This window comes from Pollicipes pollicipes, unplaced genomic scaffold, assembly GCF_011947565.3.
Source record: "Pollicipes pollicipes isolate AB1234 unplaced genomic scaffold, Ppol_2.1 Scaffold_143;HRSCAF=162_pilon_pilon_pilon, whole genome shotgun sequence".
Taxonomy (NCBI): domain Eukaryota; kingdom Metazoa; phylum Arthropoda; class Thecostraca; order Pollicipedomorpha; family Pollicipedidae; genus Pollicipes; species Pollicipes pollicipes.
In genome coordinates this window covers 12,791-19,185 of record NW_023595940.1, presented here as the reverse complement: position 1 = coordinate 19,185, position 6,395 = coordinate 12,791, and positions in this window count along the sequence as shown.

Here is a 6,395-nt window from a genome sequence, read left to right as displayed (position 1 = left end):
CTTGTTTGATACCTGTCCTACCGACCTGCTAGCATGCAATTCGACGGCGCAGAACTCAGCTCCTTGTAAATAGTCATTGGACTGAATGCCGAACAGTCCCACCGCCAGCACGTCAGAGCGCTTCAAACGCAGAGTAGGCACGATAACAAGCCATTTAACTACGGGCCCAGCCTGGAAATAAGTCCCGCTATCGGCGTGTATTAAATGCCACCCGGTTTTTGCTGACCGCGCTAATGGAGATACGATGTCAGGCCCTAATACGCCGCTGCTCGATCAAACTGGTCCACGCGACTCAATGGCACAGCTGGCCCGGGACCGCCGGACGCCGGCGCCGCGAGAGCCGTTGGCCATGGGCGCCGCCATTTGCTAGCGCACCTCGCCGGCTCAGCGACGTGCGGAAGGGGGAAGATTTTTCCCTTCAGTTTGGTGTTATACTTTGTTCTTCAGTCAGTTTGTAAATAACACGCGTAGATTTTATGTTAAAGCTCACAAACATTGGGGATTTAGCAGCCTCCCACCGCATCACCACATATGGTAGGTTTCGCGGCGTCGGCTTTGTCTCCTTTGAATGTGGCCGACTGGGGTCTTCTGCTTATAAAAACAGCAGGGGTCGTTCCATTGCTGGTGCATCCAAGGCGAGCGATTCCGACCACAGCTACTCTAAGTAGGTCAGCGCACCCACAAGTCGGTTTTTGTATTCATGCCTATCTGATGACCACGCTGCGTTAAATCACTGACCCCATGTCCTACAATTACTTCCGTGAATGTTTGCAAAAACGTAATGCAGTTTTGTATTACTTATATGCCTTGCCTTTGAGCGCAAGCTGCAGGTTTCAAGGGCGACTGTTACATCGGAAGTGTGTCAGTTCCTTGTCTTTGGCCTGAGAAATTTCAGGTAACGTACCCACGAAATTAAGAACAAGGAACAGATCCATTCTGAAGCCTTGAAGAAATAAATGCTTACGCTTAATGCTTACATGCTTACGAGACTGCTATGCTATGCAACGCGACTGCTACTCTACATGTATATCTGTCCTGGGCAATCCTGCATACTGAGGGTTCAAGCCATCAAGTTGTCTAGAAATAAAACTACATCAGATCTCGGATGACAGTCTCTCTCGCATCCTGGCCATGCTTCCCAGGCTGATTCCCGTACCCGGCCACCTCTAGCTGTAACAGCCTCAGCGGCAGATGGACTCGGCAGATCTGGAGCAGGGCATACAGCGCTTACGTCCAGACACCAAACCGATGAAAGAACTCGGTATTGCGGTCCACCGCCGCCCGAGGCAGTGGAATGCTCATGATCGGTCAAATACCTTCACAGGTCGGTGGCGGGTATAGAAGGGTTTCCCGTCCCCGCTCCCCCCCCCCCCCCCCCCCCCCCCCCACCACCACCACCACCGCACAACGAGGAAGAGAACAAGAAAAAGGCGCAACGAAGCGTCCTTGTGGTCAAAACGTCATTCCCAGTTTAACCTGGGTGTTCTGACATAAGCGCAACTGGCAACTTACGCTAATGGAGCAGATGCTGCCAGAGCCAGAGCTTAATGTTAAGTAGAGCACGGGCGTAGCTTCACAGAATGAGTTGAGGGGATGGGCCTAAGCAGTTAAAAATAATTCAACCTACCCCTCAAAACATGACACCATTGGGTTGATCTGTTGATTAGTCCCGCTTCCTTCTCAAAGTTGGGTGGAGCCCAAGCTGGGACGGCGGGGGGCGGGGGGGGGGGATAAGGGTGGCCTAAATCACTACGAAGCTACATCACTGAAGTAGAATTATTGACAGGCCTGTCAATTCTTCAAACCGATGTCAAAATAAGACGAAACATTTGGTGGTTTCCAACTTGATGAGGAAAGAATATCCACTTCAAGCCTACGTGGCACTGGTTTTTTGTGCTAAAGCTTGCAGTGGGATTAATTCCCAGAATCATATGAGTAGATCGATCAGCTGTGCTCCAAGGAGATGGAAGTCATTTTTGCCCATCAAAGGTGTCCCGAAGTGCGAAAAAGGTTTTTTCACGCAGATCGGCGTGGCCTGACACATACCAGACGACAGGCTGTTGAGAATGTTTCATGTACACGGCCAGCATATGCTTATCTATGCATAAAAGTGGAACTGAACGTGCCCGCCCTTCTCAACAGACATGTCAGTGACTGGAAGGACGGAGCGGGTGAAGCCTGGCAACGGGGCGGACCACCGAAATAGCCTTTTTATACAAACAGCACGGCCATCGCTTTGACAGGTGTTGAAAGTTGATATGAGCAAGAAAGGCACTCTTTACCTGGTGTTTCCGCGTTGTAAGTTAAGAGCTGTGGTTAAACGACGGTGTCGAGAAAGCAACAGTCGTATTAAGAAGACTGGACGCTTGGAAGCTGTGCCCGTGTTCACTTACTTCCGCAAAAATCGATCAGCTCCTCCCCAATATATCTTTTACTATGGAGCATACCGCGAAAATGTGTTGATTCCATTCATCCACGTTTTTTTGGTACATTCAGGTTGAAGAATACCACCGAACTGTTCTCTAAAGGGAATTCCTCACATTTGGAGCATGTTTCGAACAAACATTCTCTGGTGAAACCTCAGGACCATTTACGTCTTGTAAGAGCATTGGGTAATGCGACAGCAGCACCATCAAGATGTGATAATGATACGAAGTTTAATCATTTTCGAGTCCAAATTACGCCGTAAACGTCTTTTAACAGCACTACAGTTCTTCCTTTCTTGGTAACCCTCGTTGATCCTCAGTCCGCGACAACTGCAGTTGTCGCGTCTGCCGCCGTCATGATAACCACCGTTGTCGTGACGACGGCAGAATCTGCTGAAGGCCGTTGTCAGCTGTTATAGGTAGAGGTACCACATCGGAGCTGTTTTAACCTGGACATTGCGGGCCTACGGGCTTAAGAATGACGCCTCTGCTGCTGTGATTGACAAATGAACAAATGTCAGTACAAATGAACAAATGTGATTGACAATTGGTGTGTTGCAAACATTGCCGATCATACACGATAAAAAGTGGGGCAAGTGAAACGTATTACTTTCGTAGCAGTGAGCGGGGACTCAAGCAAGATTTCTCCCGCGAGATCGGCTACTTCGAACCGGAATTCTGAGCTATTCAAGGGTTTTGAAAACGCTGGTATTACCGATCAAATCGTACGCGTCTGATCTGACAATGAGTGAAAATTACAGAAAAGGTAGCCCACTCCCTTGAAGCCGTCCTGTTCCGAGAGATACTTTACCATTCCGATAGCTCGGGAGCGACTCGCTTCCGAGTCCCCCGGGCGTGGCGGGATGGGTTCGAGTCGCCTTAGGCCCCCGCTACTGGTCCCTGGGTGGGATAAGCTACGGCCGGTGACAGCGATCGCGCTGACGGTCAGGTGACGTCAGGGGGTAGGTGGACCGTGCCGTGCACTGCGGCATGTTACGCCTTCACCGCCAATTCTGCCGTGGGCACGGAATTCTGCTATCGGATAGTAGGGCCATGGCTCATGCAAAAAGCGCCGCGTAGCACGCTTGCTCATCTCAGATATAAATCTCATTAAAAGGTTCGGACTCAATCTCAAGAGATTCATGGCCGTGCCCAACATTGTGCACTGCAATTGAACACATCACATGGCTCTGCCAAGAAATAATTTTTCGATATCCCTAACGTGCACAATGGCCCGTGTATCTTCTGATCACTGGTAGTATGAATGCAGTCATGTCTGTGTGAAGCTTCCATTTATAAAGGGGCAGCCCAGAGAAAGAGTAACTAACGTCTTACTCCACACCGACAAGAATACCTCTCCCACCCGCAATAAAGACTACGGTGGCATTCGAATGACATCTGAATGACGACGAATGATGGCAAACATCAGTCATCTAACATTTCTCAAGTCGTGACTCTTCAGAACATGCGTATTTGAGAACGAGAACGATGATCCTGTCGACACTAGCTGAGATCGTTATATCGCTATTTCTCCTATATCCTTCTGGGCGGCCCTGGGACGACTTCACGGGATCAGGATAAGGACGAGAGGCGGCTCCAGCAGGGCGGGATGACAGTGCGTACGACACGGGCTTCTCTGGGTTGGTTGGAGGGAAATGCACGCCTGAATTTGATATTTACATTGGTGTCTGACCAAGGCTGAGAGAAAGAGGAAAGCGCTCCCAAAAAATGTCCTTTCAATACAAATAAGTTGGCTGAATATCATCTTTTTACATATTAAGGACTGCTCTAACATTTGTATAATTGGAGCAGAATTAAGAGTTTTACACTTATATAGCCATTTTGAAGAGCATTCAATGAAATTTACCGCATGCCCCTCTTAGGACTTTAAACACTCTTGTTTATGAACTTGACGGACGCAAACATATACAGAATATCTCGTGCAGACTATTTCAAGGTCAAGAAGGCATGCATGATGCCATATAAACGTCACGCAGAACCGCCATCTCATTGGCCATGTAGTGCTCAAGACAAAACCAATCTGACCATCGAATCATTCGTGTCTGGCGTCCGTCAGCACGATTCGTGGCATCACAGACATCAGCTGGCCACAAAACGATTTCATGCGTTAGACACTAGTTTCAAACACGATTCACGTTTTGTGCTACTTGGTATAGGAATTGGCGCAGTGGTACTAGTCACGACAATAAATTAGTCTTGGAATCGGATAAGTTAAGAATAGCTACAATGAGCAAGGCTACGGATGCAACTATTAACCACAAAATTACAGACAAACAGACAAGAACACCAAGAGAAAGTGTCAAAACACGCTCATGTAACAAAACTCGGGCTCAGAACACACCACACACACACACACACAACACACACACACAACATACACACACACCACACACACACACACCACACACACACACCACACACACAACACACACACACACACACACACACACACACACACACACACCACACACACACACAACACAACACACACACACACACACACACACACACACACACACCACACACACACACAGGCACACCACAGCACAGAAATACCACCCACCTCCCGCGGCAGTTAAACACACTGCAAGTGAGCCAGCCCGTCTGCTGCAGTGGCAATGCTAACACGGGCAGTCTCGCAGCGACACTGACGTTATTAAGACGTTCAATGACGTAATCAAACGATGACGCTTTGAGGAGCAGATTCACCAACAGTGAAATTCTGTTGTCTGGAGTAGTGTTTGCACTCAGGAGTGTACCATGGCTGCAATTGAGCATATCCATTAAATCTGCTGCTTGCCTCAATACCTTTAAATGAGGAACATTCTCTTGAACTATATGCTAATCTAACTACTTTCTCAAAGTTGAACAAAAGCGCATGGATTATTTTTGCACTGATCTTAGAAGCCAATCGTAGTTAACAAGGTACCTAAAAGTGACTGAAAAATGTTCCACGCGCACTGCCTGAACTTATGTTATCTTATCACGTCTAATTGTACTCAAAACATATCGAAATGCTGTATTTGCGCTAATTTATCAATTTTCCAGATATTCATAGCCTTCATTTCTGCAAAATCAGGGTAAAATAGATTTTGCATGCCGGCCTTAACACAAACAATGCGCGCAATAGATGGAAATCATTCTTACCTAATACATTTGTGGACTACTTTGCTCTGCCCCCCTCCCCCCAATTATTCTTGCTTGGTGATCTCTCAAAAAATCCACAAGCTAGAAATACTTGCCTTCGAAAAACGCAGCATGCTTATGGCCTTTGACTTGCGGGAAAGAGGAACTTTGTGTTTGCATATACCTGCGCTATTAACATCAGGTTGCATTGTTAGTTTCCCTCCCACGTGATTGATGGTTCCGGCCAGCGGAACCAATTTGGCGCCTAATTCGACATCAGCGATTTGTGTGGGGTGTCGATTCCACACGGAGTAAGCCGATATTTTACTCGACTCAAGAGTCGCCTCACATTCGGGATCGGGACCCGGGCAAAAGTCTGTCGGGTTCCTGCTCGTCTCAGCTTATCTCGTCTTGACGTGAAGCTCCTGCCACCTTGACATGCACACCGAGTTCCACCAAGCCTGTCCTCCAGTCCGTACCCGTTGACCTCAACGGGTGGCAGCGGCCGGAGAGGGACAGCTTAACCGGGGGAGCGCAGACCTCCGCCCTCCCCCCCCCCCCCATGCCTCCCACATCCTTGGCCTTCCAACCCCGGCTGATGGCCCAGCTGGGAGGCGCACGGTGGGCCACATCGCGCCCGCCTCGGCCCTAATGAGATGGAGCGACCAGCAGATAGCGCGCGAGGACCCCGACGAACCCTCTCGGCCAGACTTATCAAGATGCCAGCGATGAGAGCGAGGGCGCACGCGCAAACGGATGGGCGAGAGGTGGAACTTATCTGTGCTGCGCTAAGGTGAGTTATTCTTGGGCATCAAACTGGAC